This window comes from Narcine bancroftii, chromosome 10, assembly GCF_036971445.1.
Source record: "Narcine bancroftii isolate sNarBan1 chromosome 10, sNarBan1.hap1, whole genome shotgun sequence".
Lineage (NCBI taxonomy): Eukaryota > Metazoa > Chordata > Chondrichthyes > Torpediniformes > Narcinidae > Narcine > Narcine bancroftii.
In genome coordinates, this window is record NC_091478.1 from 45,305,276 (window position 1) to 45,319,829 (window position 14,554).

Genomic DNA, 14,554 nt, shown 5'->3' on the forward strand with positions numbered 1-14,554 from the left:
AAAAAAGAAAAAATAGATATAGCATTCGTGCAGGAAATGCATCTAACTGAAGTGGAACATAATAAAAAGGAGAGACTGGGTAGGGCACATAATGGCAACATCATATAATTCAAAAGCCAGAGGTGTAGCTATATTAATCAATAAAAAATGTACCAATCAAAATAGAGGAGGAAATTATAGATCCAGCAGGGAGATATGTAATGATAAAGTGTCAGATATATTCAGAATTCTGGAATTTGCTCTATATATATGCACCTAATGAAGAGGATCAAAAGTTTATGCAAGATACTTTTATGAAGATTGTAGATATACAGGGGAATATATTGATAGGAGGGGACTTTAACCTTAATTTTGATTCCAAGATGGATAAAACTGGACAAAAGATTAGCAGAAAGAACAAAGTAGCCAAATTTATGGTTAAATCAATGCAGGAAATGCAACTTTTGGATATATGGAGGAGACAACACCCAAAGGAGAAGGAATACTCATATTATTCGAGTAGACATAAAACATACTCAAGGATTGACCTGTTCTTGTTGTCAGCCCATATCCAAGGGAGAGTTAGGAAAACAGAATATAAAGCTAGATTGTCATCTGATCACTCACCCCTGTTATTAGCAATAGAACTGGAGGACATCCCACCAAGAACGTATAGATGGAGATTAAACTCCATGCTACTTAAAAGACAGGATTTTAGAGAATTCATTGAGCACCAAATTAAAATGTACTTTGAAATAAATATGGAATCAGTGAAAGAAAAATTTATATTATGGAAGCCTTGATCAGAGGGCAGATAATAAGTTGTGTAACTAAGATGAAAAAGGACTACAATCGGGAAATAGAACAGCTGGAAAGAGAAATAGTAAGTACAGAAAAAGAACTAGCAACAAGGGAAGATACAATGAAAAGAAGAGAATTGGCAGACAAAAAAACAAAATACAAAACATTACAAACGTATAAGGTGGAGAAGAACATAATGAAGACAAAGCAGAAGTATTATAAGCTAGGAGAAAAAACCCACAAAATACTAGCCTGGCAACTTAAAACAGAACAAGCTAAAATAACTGTATTGGCATCAAGGAAAAAGGACAAACAAATTACATTAAACCCAACAGAGATTAATGAAAACTTTAAGGAATTCTACGAACAATTATACCGAACTGAGAACGAAGGGAAAGAAGACAAAATAGATGAGTTTCTATCTAAAATTGAACTACCGAAATTGATAAAACCATTTGAAATAGAGGAAATACAAAATATATTAAAAAAAAACTACCAAACAATAAAATGCCTGGGGAGGACAGACTCCCAATAGAATTCTATAAAACATTTAAAGAGTTACTAATTTCTCCTCTCCTGGAAGTAATGAACCAGATAGAAGAAACACAAAACTTGCCAGATTCATATAAAACAACAATAATTACAATAATACCAAAGACGGGGAAAAGATCCACTAACATCAGCATTGTATAGACCAATATCTCTACTTAACTCAGATTATAAGATAATAGCAAAACTATTAGCAAACAATGGACAATGTTTGTAAATTCATTAACTTAATCCATGTAGTACAAGGAAATAAGACGCCAACAGTAGCTGTTGCTTTTCACGCAGAGAAAGCCTTTGACAGGGTAGAATGGAATTATTTATTCAAAGTATTACAGAGGTTCAACCTACCAGAGAAATATATTAATTGGATTAAAGCATTATATAAGGGTCCAATGGTGAAGGTGATAGTAAATGGATATATATCAAACCAATTTAAATTAAGCAGGTCAACTAGGCAGGGATGTCCACTATCTCCCTCACTCTTCGCTTTAGCAATAGAACCATTAGCAGAACTGGTAAGAACAGAAAATAAAATAAAAGGGATAAAAATAAAAGAGAAGGAATATAAAATCAGTCTATTTGCAGATGACATCATAGTATACTTAACAGAACCAGAAATATCATTAAAAAATCTACATAAGAAATTGAAGGAATATGGAGAAATATCGGGGTACAAGATCAACGCAAACGAAAATGAAGCGATGCTAATGAATAATGCAGATTTCACAAAGTTTAAAAAAGAATCACCATTTAAATGGCAAACACAAGCAATCCTACGTATTAGACTAGATAATAATGTAGGCCATCTATACAAATTAAATAATCAGACATTAATGAAGAAATTACAAGATGACAGAACATTGGAAAGATTTACCACAAACACTGATAGGAAGGGTAAATTACATTAAAATTAATATCTTCCCAAGGATACAATACCTATTTCAATCATTACCAATTCCCTTAACAGAGAAATTCTTTAATGAGGTGAAGAAAATAATAAGGAAATTCTTATGGAAAGGGGGTAAACCGAGGATAGCACTAGATAAATTAACAGAATGGTACAAACAAGGTGGTTTGCAGCTACCAAAAAAGAGCAGCATAATTAAGATATCTATCAGATTTTTATCAAACAAGGGAAAAACCAGATTGGACCAGGATAGAGCTAGATGAAATAGGGAAGAAGGTACCAGAACATATACTTTATAAGTGGAATGAAAAACTGGTGCAATATAGAAGTTCACCAGTACGGCACCATCTGCTCAATGTGTGGAAGAAGATTCAAGTAGAAAGGAAAAAAACAAATTATCAATTACCATTATTATTATCGCAAAATCAACTAATCCCTTTCACAATAGATAACCTTTCCTTTAGAGAATGGGAGAGAAAAGGGATTGAAAGAATAGAAAATTGTTTTTTGGGAAATAATTTATTATCATTTGAACAAATGAAGTACAAATATGGAATAACTCACGGTACAATGTTTGCATACCATCAACTGAAAACCTACTTAAAGGACAAATTGGGAAGCAGACTGAGATTACCAGAAGGAAGCAGCTTTGAATATGAGATTACAGACACAATGATAATTAAAAGATTTATAACAAACATGTACATCAAATTGCAAGAGAAAGAAAATGATGAAATAAGCTATAAACCCAAACAAAAGTGGGAACAAGATCTAAGCATAAAGATAAAAAATGAAATATGGGAAAAGCCTATGCTCCGGAACTATGAGAAATACAATAAACACAAGGTTACGCATGATACAATATAATTGGTTACGCAGGCCCCAAAAGTTAAATAAATGGGACCCAACAGTATCAGATAGATGTTTTCGCTGTAAGAAGGAAACGGGAACAACAGTACATGCAATTTGGGCATGTGAGAAAGTGGAAAAGTTTTGGGAAGATCTAAATCAGGTATTAAATAAAATCACAAAAAGCAACATACCAAAAAATCCAAAGATCTTTCTTCTAAGAAATATAAGAAGTAAAGAATTAGGCCTCAAACTGGATGAAGTGCAAAAAAGATTTATTATAATAGCCTTAGCTATAGCAAAAAAAATGTATAATGTCAACTTGGAAATCAGAATAGAGCCTGAGAGTTCAGCAATGGTACGTGGAAATGAATAAATGTATTCCATTGGAAAAAATAACATATAATTTAAAAAATAAAGTCACATTATTTGAACAAATTTGGGAATCGTACATGGAACACAACAGAGAGGGCCTAGCGCAGACCTCCACCCCCTAAAATGGTAGAATGAGAAGAAGACAAAATTAATTGACCCAGTGTGTAAAAGTAGATGACACAATTTTCTTGTTTATTTTCATTGTGTGATGACATTGTTTAATGGGTTTATTGTATTGTATATGTTGAACATTTAATGGGTTTGGAGGGGGGTAGGAAGGAGGGAGGAAAGGGAGGGGGAAAAGGGGAGAAAATGACACTGTGTATATTCAAGAGGGAAATGTTTGTGTATATTTTGATTAATATGGTTCATAGTGTGAAAAATAAAACAAATTAAAAAAACCATGATTTTATAGCTTTCCAGTAAACCCGCTCACCTTTTCTTTCCCCCTCCCCCTTTCCTGTCTTTCCAGTTCTTCCACCATCCAGCCATCCCTTCTCCCCTTCAATGCTGCTGTCCCCTCCCTCCTTTCTCCAGCTATCACCTCCTGCCTTTGCCAATGCCCTCCCCTTCCTCATCCTTTTGTTCGGATGCCTGTCGGCATTCTCTCATACTTTGAGGAAGGGCTCAAGCCTAAAATTTCGCTGACGTATCTTTACCTTTGCTACATAAAGGACACTGCTGACCTGCTGAGCTTCTCCAGCAGTTTGTATTTTTTAACTTCAACCACAGTGTCTACAAAATTTTGTGATTAATTTCCTTTTTTTAAAGATGGTTTGGAGGATGTCTTTGAATCATTTACTGAGTCTGTCTGGTATTGTGTCCTTATGATATAACTACAAAAGAGTCAAAGCCCAATGTTGTCCCACTGAAGAGAATGACTAAATCACTTTTCATGATATTTGTTGAGGAATGTATTCACCTAAACAGTAGAACTCTTTCCTATTCTCTCTTTCAAAAATGCCACAGTTCTGTCTTAGAGAGTAGGAATGACCTCAGTTGAATTTATCATCTCAAAGCCAAAGCCCCTGTAATTTCCAAAATTTACACTCCTTCAATGTTGCGTAAATTACACATTCAGATTTCCGAAATGGGACCTGATACTGTAGATAGAGGAAAACTATCCAAGAGCTTCATGTGGCAAGCAGTGACAGTTCAACAATATTTATCAGATTCATGACTGAATTTATGAATTGTTCTGCCTGAAGATATTTGCTCCATTTGGTGAGTTACTGGTGCCTCAGTGTCATTCCCTTTAAAATTTGACATCAATCTGGAATTAAGAAAAATGTGCCTTTTTTATAAGGCAAACTGCCAGCATGACTCCCCTCACATTAAGGGATAATGATGCCCTTTTCTCCAGCTACTTGATACTTGTCGCTCTATTTTGTGTTCCTTTGCCTTAAGTTCAAATCTCTATTTATATTAATCAATTTTGAAGTTCTTAGGGTGTCTTTAACCTCTATTTATCATTCCCTTTCTTAGCATTGACCTTTCCTTTCTTCTATTGGCGCCTTCAGACCAAAAGAAAATGCAGTTATTATTTCCTCTGATTCGTCTGATACCTGGAAGACTAACTGAAGCTATGTTTACTAAAACGGTTCTTGGCGTTTAAATTTTGAAGTGTCTGAAAATCCTTTTAGATACTTTAATTATATTATCTGAGCTTTGGAGATTTACATCTGCAATCCTCATGGGTTCATTGTCAATGCTCACCCCTTAAGTTGTGCCCAATACCATGCTGATAACATGAGCGTGAGTGGTTCAACACCAAATTCTAGCTGTAGCGATTGGGCTTATGAATCATATCACATGCTGACACCCAATCTCCTGAACTTTGGAAGGCAAAAAAAAGTGCACGCTGCCAGGTGGAGGCTCAGGCTATGAAGTAATGAGATATTTATTTGACTTTAATTGGCAACATTCAGTATAACCAGCATTTCAACAGTAAATTGTAAACTTTAGAGCTGAATTTGTCTGTTCTTCTTCAGAACAATAGAACAGAAGCTTTTACACTCATCTTAAAGGATAAATATGGCTTGACATTTCACTCCATCCAAAAAATGAACAGCTCTTCAGACAGTTTCAATCTGTACTCTGCACACAAGTGGAATTTGTTTGCTTTCAAAGACAAATTTCCTCATGCACTTCATTGAACAGGATCATTCTATCCATGAACATCCGTTTAGGGGCTGTTTTCTTTCTCCTATTTTACTTTAGGGGAGAATTTATCTGATAGTTTTTAGTTCTGAAGTGAGCTCTTCACCAATTATGATGGCCTTTCCGATTATAAAGATTGACATGCAGTTTATTTTCAGCAATTTACTGGAAATAACAAGTTATTCCACCTGATAATATAAATCACATAAGCAGCATTAAATTCAATATAATTAGACTAATATGATAAATTAAAAATATTGTAAAACATAACAAGTAATGAAAGACAATAATTAACCATATCAGTTCTTTAACTGGTTTCTTGAGATCCAACAGAGGCACAGGGCAAAAGCCAGTAGAACCATTGCCTCTCAAAGTCAGGGTCCCAGGTTCAATCTTAGATCATTCTTCACAGAGTCCGCACATTCTTTGTGTGAGTACGTGGATTTCCTCCGGGCAAGTTAGTATCCTCCTGCATTCAATGGGTTAAGTATCTACTGTAAATTCCCCCTGGTGTACAGATGAGTGATTTGAACCTGGGGGCAGATGAAGAGAATGCAGGGAGATTTTACAAAAATGATTATTGTAGGACTGGTGCAATGGTTATATTTCTTTGTGACTCTGCAATGAATTATTTAAATCCTTATTTTATTGAACGGAGTCTTCTGAAGAGGTTTATTGAGTTCCTGCTGTTACATATGCTGAATAGAGCAGTAATTCCAATATTTTTGTCCTAAAATCTTCATGCTGGTTAATAATTTTTAAACAATAGTTTTAGATCTTTGCAGGCTATGGTTATCAATGATATGGCCAGAATTTATCCTGAAATGGTTTGGAACTTGATACTTGCTGAACCATTCAAAGGGCTGTTAAAATCAAATGGCATATAAAGCTCTATTTGACTCAGATGAGATAAGAATGGTAGATTTTTCTCCTTTTGCAGAACATTTTCTCAATGACAGTCTGGTAGCTCCATGGTTTAAATTGTACCTAATCATTATACTGTAGCAGCCCACTAACCGGGACGTGACCAAGTACACAAAATGGCCGACGAATGGAATGACCGCTCAGACCGCACGTCCCAGGTGACCACCTGCATGGCGGGAACCAGCGAGCAATGGCGGAACCCCACCCATTCAGATATCAGCGCTGCCGTGACATCACTCCCGACGCCAGTAGAGCTACCACTGCAATAAACCAGTCTTCGATTTCGACTGCTCTTGTCAAATGTCTAATGAGGTACATGCATTTGAAAATGTGATTGATTTTGGAGATGCATACTGAGTAGACACACAATATGCACAGGGATGTTGTCAGTCTCATTAATGATTATTTGAATTTGCCTGCCTCCTGCTTCATCCATCTTCTATGAATGCTGTTTGTGTGACAATGGTTATCATTAGTGATGTTTCTCTGACTTGTCTTCTATGTTGACTTCATAAAGTGTCTGCCTGTCAGCAGTGAAAATAAAAAGTGACACAAGACTATAGTTGCTGTAATCTGGGTCAACAAGCAAATTGTTGGAGGAGCACAAAGGGTCAGGCAGCATCCATGGAGGCAAAAGGTGTTTTATATCGAGCTTCCACTTCAAGGCCGGCTAATTTTGTGGAGAAGAACAAACTTACCTTTTTACGGAACAGCCCTAAAAAGCTGCTCTTGTGCCACATTTATGAAGAGCGGCGCCTCATAGCGTTCTCCAGAGCCAACGGAGGCGGGATGACTGGTGCCATTCTGCCACCCCGCCAAGTCGACATCAGGCACATGCGTCCAGCGCAAAAAGAGCCCTGTAATGGAGAATGGCGACCCAGAGCAGGTAGGAAAGTTGATTGTGATATTTGCAACCAGTCTTAGTGTCCAGGCAGAAATCCTGCGCATTGTTAGCATTTTTAAAATCCTGCTCCTGTGTCTCACCCCGGCGTCATTACCCTGCCCCTAGCCAGCTGCTTGTAGCGGCAGTACAGTCACGATGTGTGGCAGAGCGCAGCGCTCCTCCGTGGACACTAGGTTGAAGAGGGATTGGAGATGGTGCCTCGGAGCCAGTCGGGGCGCATTATTGAAGGTAAGTTCTGTGACCTAAGGGCGGAGAATTTCCACCTTTATGTTCACATTTCTTTTACTCTAGAAAAGGTCCTAAAGAGATCATCGTGACTCTGCAGCAGGACCAGGGGTTTAACTTTAACTGAACAACCCGCTGATTTTCTTTATATTTTACTATCTCACCTGTGAGGAAACTGACAAGAGGGAACATATACAGAGATGAGAGGGAGGCATGAGACAGGCTGATAGGATAAACCAGCTGAGGCAGGGAATGATCGCCAGATGGAGGAGAGGGAGTGGGGGGTGGGAAGTAAATAGAAGTGGGGTGTCCTTCAAAATAACTACCAATGTTCAAGGCAACAAAAAAAAAATAGATTGCTGGGGATCGTGTAACAGCAGCACAGACTCAGGAGAGCAGGGAGGAGAGACACATAGCTGCCCTATAGGGTCCTCTGTCCAGTCCTAATGCTGACAGCTCTGTACAGGCTCTAAATGACCTGTTAAAGGAGCCAACAGGATCTGTGCCCAAGCGGGAGGTGTCTGTGCTGGGTACCATGAGGGCTTGCAATCTCTGGTGTCTCTGAAGGGGCTCTCCTTTGCTTCTCATTCTCCTATTGTTCGGAGCGCCAGGCAGTGGTCATGATGGCTCTTTGTTTGCCTTACAGCAGACAAAAGTTGAAGGATATCGTATCAATTACATTTTTTATGTATTATTACATGAGAATGAAAGGAACCTTTGAATTCTTGAGCCAGAGCTTGCAGAGAATGATGACAAAGTTATCCTAACCTGCAGATTGCATAATATTTCTGAGCTTCATTTTGTTTCTCAGGCTAAAATGATGAATAGAATCGACTGAAATGGCTGTCATGGAATCCTTACTATGTTTTTTGTTTCACCCTACGTTTATGTTTCTACAATTTCACCATTCCGTGGAATATTTAATTCTGTGTCAGAGGTATTACTTAATATTTCACAAGAAACGCACCTTTTTGCGAGCCACTCTGTTGCAACTTTCAGTTTAATTCTAACTGAAGCACTCTAGTTAATATAGTTTTATCATCTAACTCATCTGTGAGGAAAGTGACACATTTTGGAGAACATTTACTTCAGGCCCCACACTGTATTCTCAATAATTTCAGCACCGTACAATAAAATAAACGGACATTCCATCACGCCTCTGAGGGATCTTCTGCAACCCAGACAGTTCTAAGATTTATTTTATGCTCACCTGACAATCTTTATTTACTAATGGAAATTCTATAACTTGAAAAATTATGGATTCTTATTTCCAAGTCTCCTCAGTGGGTGTATCAACGTAAGAGGGAAATCAAGAAGGCCAAAAGAGGACCTCAGGAAGGTCTAGTCCAAAAGGTAAAGAAGAATCCTAGGAGATTCTTCAAGTATACTGAGAGCAAGAGGGTAAGTGGGGAGATATCAGGTCTTGTTAGGATCAGTGTGGTTGTCGATGTGTGTGGAGCCACAGGGTGGGATATTAAATGTATCATCTGTATTTACTGAGGAGAAGGTCATGGAAGCTAAGCAATCATAGGATGTCTTGGAACAAATTCACATTACAAAAGAGGAGCTGCTGTTGGTGTTCAAGTATATAAAGCCAGATAAAGCCCAGGGACTGACCAAATGTATCTTAGGACATGGGTGGGAAGCTTGGAAAGAAATTGCTGGGGGCCTGTCAGAGATAGTTGAATCTTCCTTAACTACAGGTGAGGTACCAGAATATTGGATGATGGATACTGTTACGCCTCTATTTAGAAGGGCTGCAAAGATTCACAAAGGTATTGCTTGGACTGGAGGGCTTGAGTTATCAAGACAGGCTAGGACTAATTTCCCTGAAGTGTCGGGGGCTGAGGGGTGACAATATATATAAAGTCATGAGAGACACATATAGAGTGAATGGTCATAGTCTGGTTGGGGAGGTCTCAAACTAGAGGGAACCGGTCTAGGGTGAGAAGGGGAAGGGACCTGAGAGACAACTTTTTCACAGAGACGATTGTGGGTATATGGAACAAGCTGCCAGAAGAAGCTGTAGAGGCAGGTATAATCTCAATACTTCAAATACATTAGACAAGGAACATGGATAGGAAAGGTTTAGAGGGTTAAGAGCCAAATGCAGGCGGATAGGATGATCTTAACTTGCCTGCATGGACATTTGGCTGGACAAGTCTGTTTCTGTGCCATACAACTCTGACTCTGTGACTAAGAAGATAAAATACAACAGTGGTGTACCTTTTACAGTTTCTGTATTGAGAATTAAGAATAATAAGCTGCTTTTGAAAGAAATGATTGTTCAAGTTTTTTTAGGTAGCAAGAAACGATCTTTGAAGGTGACAACACAAGTTCCTGACACTATTTCAGTAATGTTCAAGATTCCAAGGCAAGCAAACGTTTTAAGTTAAACTTTTAGAAATCACTGCATAGGTCTAAGCTGTCTCAAATTCTGTTTGACACATCAGCAAACAATGTCACAGTTTTTGAAATGGAGTAGACGACATTTTACACTTACACCTAAAAAAAATTATACCAGAATGATGAGGAAAAAAGATTAAATTTTACATTATCAATCAAACAAATTTCTTCAAAGAGAGTAGTTACAGAGAACTGAAAACAGGTTATGGAGGTATAGAGGATTGAAAACAGGTCTCGATTGTGTAGGGACTTATTTAACAACAAGTGTTGGGAATTTTACTGGTATGTATAATTCGGAAAAAAATCCCAAAATATTTTATGAGTACATTAAGGGTAAAGAGGCTAACCAGGAACAGACACTGGGGACTAAAGTAGAAATCTATGCCTGGATTCTTCCCATCTCTGTTCACTATAGAGAAGAACATTGTGTTTGGAAAATTTAGGGAGGAAGACTGCGGAATTATCCAGCGAATTACTGTTGAAAAAGAGGAAGTATATGATGACTTATTAGACTTAATAGTGGATACATACCCAGGGCTTGCTGAGATGTATTCCAGACTGATATGGGTTGCAAGGAAGGACATTGTTGGGGCTCTGAAAGACATTTTCAAATCCTTTTCTTTTGGCCACAGAGTAAGGGTCAGATGATTGGAGGACATCTAATTATGGTACCTTCATTCAAGAAGGGCAACAGGTGCTAAGCCAGGCCTGTGAGTCAAACCCACAGGTTACAGGCTGAGTGGTGGAAACTGACTCATGCCAATAGATACTTGATGACTGGTTTGAACATTGGACCAAAGGGCTTCAGCATGCCTCGAGTTAATGTTTACAGATCAATTTTGAGCACATTGTTAAACTCTCATCAAAATAGCCAGGCAGCACACACACATATCTGGATGAGAGTACGCTATGTGGATAGAGGAAGCCAGTAGACTGGAATACCAGTATCATTCTAGGATCTAAATCATTTACTTAAATTAGCATCCTGTGCAGTTTACATGAATTGTTTCCAGTGCAGAGAGTCCCTGGGCTACGAACGAGATCCATTCCTATGCCTGTCTTTAAGTTGAATTTGTAGATAAGTCAGAAGAGGTACATACGGTTCTTATTTAACATCAGTTTGTCTTAGTATTGTAAAAAAAAATTAAAGAAACAGTTTAGATAGAAAAAAAATCATGATTAAAAGTTAACACTTACTCTCGTTCCATCAATGTCTTGGGGTAACATTTAGGCACGTCTGCAAATTGGGGACCAATTTGTTCTTAAGTATGAGCTCTCTATAAGTTGGACGTTCATAACCAGAGGACTCCCTATGCATAAAAAGCCCAGAGCTTCACGTACTGATTTTGTTCAACAAGGGGGTGCCGTTCAGCGAGGCATGCACTCTCACCAGCATGATTGAGAGATGCTTTGTGAAATCTACTCGTTAGGTGTACGATTAGTTTTATGACCCCTGTTTTATTTCCGGCTGACCATTCTTCCACATTGTATCATTCTGAAAACTTCATCATATCACTGTCGCTGCTAGTTGCTTCACAAAAAGTCTGTTTGTAAACAGGTCACAGGGCTGGATTTATATTTAAATACAATGGGGAGCTTCAGGAAAGCACCTTAGATCAGGAGGCAATAAAACATGAAAGTCTGCAGCAGTTGAAGTAAAATCTCAATGCTGGACCAACTCAGCAGGTCAAACAGGGAAGTTTATGTGGTACTTCATTTTTCCATATCTCGATGAAGGGCTCCAGCCCGAAACGTTGGTTCTGTATCTTTATCTTTTTTGTATAAAGGACACTGTTTGACCTGCTGTGTTTCTCCAGCATTGTGTTTTTACTGAGCTTAGGGGGAGCTTTGCACAGAATGAAATCGTCAGGAGAGCATCTTTGACAAGCCATTTTGCGCAACTTGGCTGAGGGTCACTCTCTGAGGTTCCCGGCTTCACAAAGATTGTCACCTTCTGCAGCCACACCTTCGGACCAAGTCAATGGCCTGTGCCGATTAGGATCACCATTGCTCTCGGCCTTTTTTTGCTGATTCCATTCCAGCCCACAAGCCTGTGCCAAATACACCAATTAACCTCCAAACACCACTCACTCCTAAAGATGTTTTGGAGTGTGGGAGGAAACCAGAGCACCTGGAGGAAACCCACGTAGTCATGGAGAGAAAGTACTAACTCCTTGTAGGAAGCGGTGGATTGGAATCTGAATCACTAATGTAGTGATAGAGTTGCTGTTACAAGATTAATAATCTAGATGACACTGTGTATTTTGGTGTATAAGTTGACCTTCAGATAAGTTGGATCCCCATTTTCATGGCTTTATTAGGCGTATAAGTTGACACCTCCCCCTGCAAAAATCATGTTGACTGATCTGTTGGGTGGTTCTTATCATGGAGCCTCCAGCAAAATGACAAAAGTATGAGGTGAGTTTTAAGTTAAAGAGTGATAGAAGTGGCCAAGAAATCCAGAAATTTCATTCTTATGTACTGGTAGCATGAAAATTTGTTGTAGGTTGGGGTCTTTTTTGGTGAATCTGTTCGAGTGTTTTTTTTAATTTTTGAGTTGAATTTAAGGTCTCATTTTTTGTATCTGGCATATAAATCAACCCCTTGATTTTTGAGGGTTCCAAGACTCGACGTACGCCGAAATATACGGTAATCCACCAAAGCTTTCCACGCCAGGATAAATACATTCTGGCCAATAGAATGAGGAAGGTAGAAAGATCTTTTGATTTTCCATTCATGGATGCTTGCAAGCTACCACTGATTATAAGCCCATTGCTCCAGATTGTCCTTTGAGCCAGCACCGAACATTAGTAGTTGGGTAGACACATTGCTGCATCTGCTCTGCAAAGTGGAGTGTGAGTGCGTCTGATGTCAGAAGCCCTTTCAGAACAAAAATGAAAGAAATTAAATAATTCAAAAAGTTACATTGATCTAAAAATTCATTAAATTGCCAATACAGAGCCAAATAAAGAAAAGTAAACAAAAATCAGTCCGTTGTCTCAAAGCTCAGCATTCAAATGAAACGGCCTATGTCGATGATTCAGCCATGGCTGGCATTGATCACAAGGCCTTCGCACAAAATGTAACCAGCCCCTTCAGCCTGAAGGATTAAATGTTGAGGCGAGCGGCAGAGGGTGAAGTCAGGCCTTGCTTCTAGTCTGTTCCATTTTCCATGATGCAATGCGTGGTAATGGAAGTCTGGAGCACACGGCTGTGTGCACTGTTCTCTTTTGGACACACTGGCTGTCCTTAGAATATTCTGGTCCACAGGCATTAAATGCTCCCTCTAACTAGACTGGTATTTTTGTCAGCCAGAGGAATTTTGTCCTCTCAACGTACAGCTGGTGGAATACCAAGTTGTAGGCTGGCTGTTTGTTTTAAAGGTTATCCCCTTCACACATGGTTCACAGCTATAGCTGGTATTCTATGCACAAAAGGCCAAAAATATGAGCCTGCCAACTATTGTAAACACCTTCCTACAAGCAATCAGCAAACTTTGGAAATGGTTCTGCCTCTGGGACCGTCGCAGATGATTTCCACCTGAGCAATCTGTCATTATGTGGATCCCATATGTCTCCAAACTCCTTGGTTTATAATATTACACTCCATTAAAGGAAATCTATTTTAAATTTTGTAATGGTGAACAAAATGTCATGCATTTGAATTTCTTGTTCATTGGTTCCTAAACGTTTCTGCTACAGGTGTTGAATTTATTACATTGGAGACAAATTCGAAATATTTGATTTCTATATTATATTTTTCGAGCCTTTGCTTTGGGGAGATCAATTCTATTTTTTACTGATTCTCCTTTTCTGTAAATTAGAAGATCCTGCATTTTTATTACTTGTGTTTTAACTGTTTGAACTTTTATTGTCATTGCTTTTCTAAGCGAACCTGTTACCATGTTTACCAGTTGTCCCGACTGGAAAGAGATGATAATATTTTGGAAAAGGTAGTTGGAACTACTTCTCTTTAGTTCGGCAAAGCACTGATCCACTAAGCTTTGAGCACAGAATGGTTTTCTAAATTTACAATATTTTATCATAAGTACACCTGTCAAGAATAGGTTAATTTATATTTGGTTAAAATGTCTATTTATTTATTTACAGTGTGGGAACGCACATAGTTGTAGCGGTGAACTGGTCCGCTTGTTATGCGCAGTCAACGGGGCAGCCGCGATAAAGATGGCGTCGCAGAGACTTCTCTTCCAGTCCAGACTGGAAGAGCGCGTGCGCGCTTTCGTCAGTGTGACATAAGTTCCGGAACGCGAGGGATGGGACAAGGAAGGCCTTAAAGGTTGCAGCGTGAACTTCAAAGTAAATCAGTTGTGCTAAATGAGCTCACAGCCTATTGCCTCAGTCTTTTCGCGGCGCTCACGCACAACACACTACAACAGCAAGGTACAAGCTAATTCTGGCCATTTAAACCCGTGCAGCCCAATTTCACCCAAATTAATGAACAACCCCATGTGTTTT

At 38.7% G+C, this 14,554-nt stretch overlaps 1 protein-coding gene and 1 long non-coding RNA gene across 5 annotated transcripts in view; both read left to right on the forward strand.

The window, feature by feature from the left end:
* Positions 1-14,554, forward strand: part of mypn (myopalladin) — a 301,418-nt gene that overhangs the window by 73,204 nt on the left and 213,660 nt on the right. The gene's annotated exons all lie outside the window — the stretch shown is intronic.
* LOC138744517 (uncharacterized) lies at positions 8,019-14,417 on the forward strand. Its single transcript, XR_011345593.1, has 2 exons — positions 8,019-10,047; positions 14,189-14,417. It is a non-coding gene; the product is annotated as an uncharacterized lncRNA (long non-coding RNA).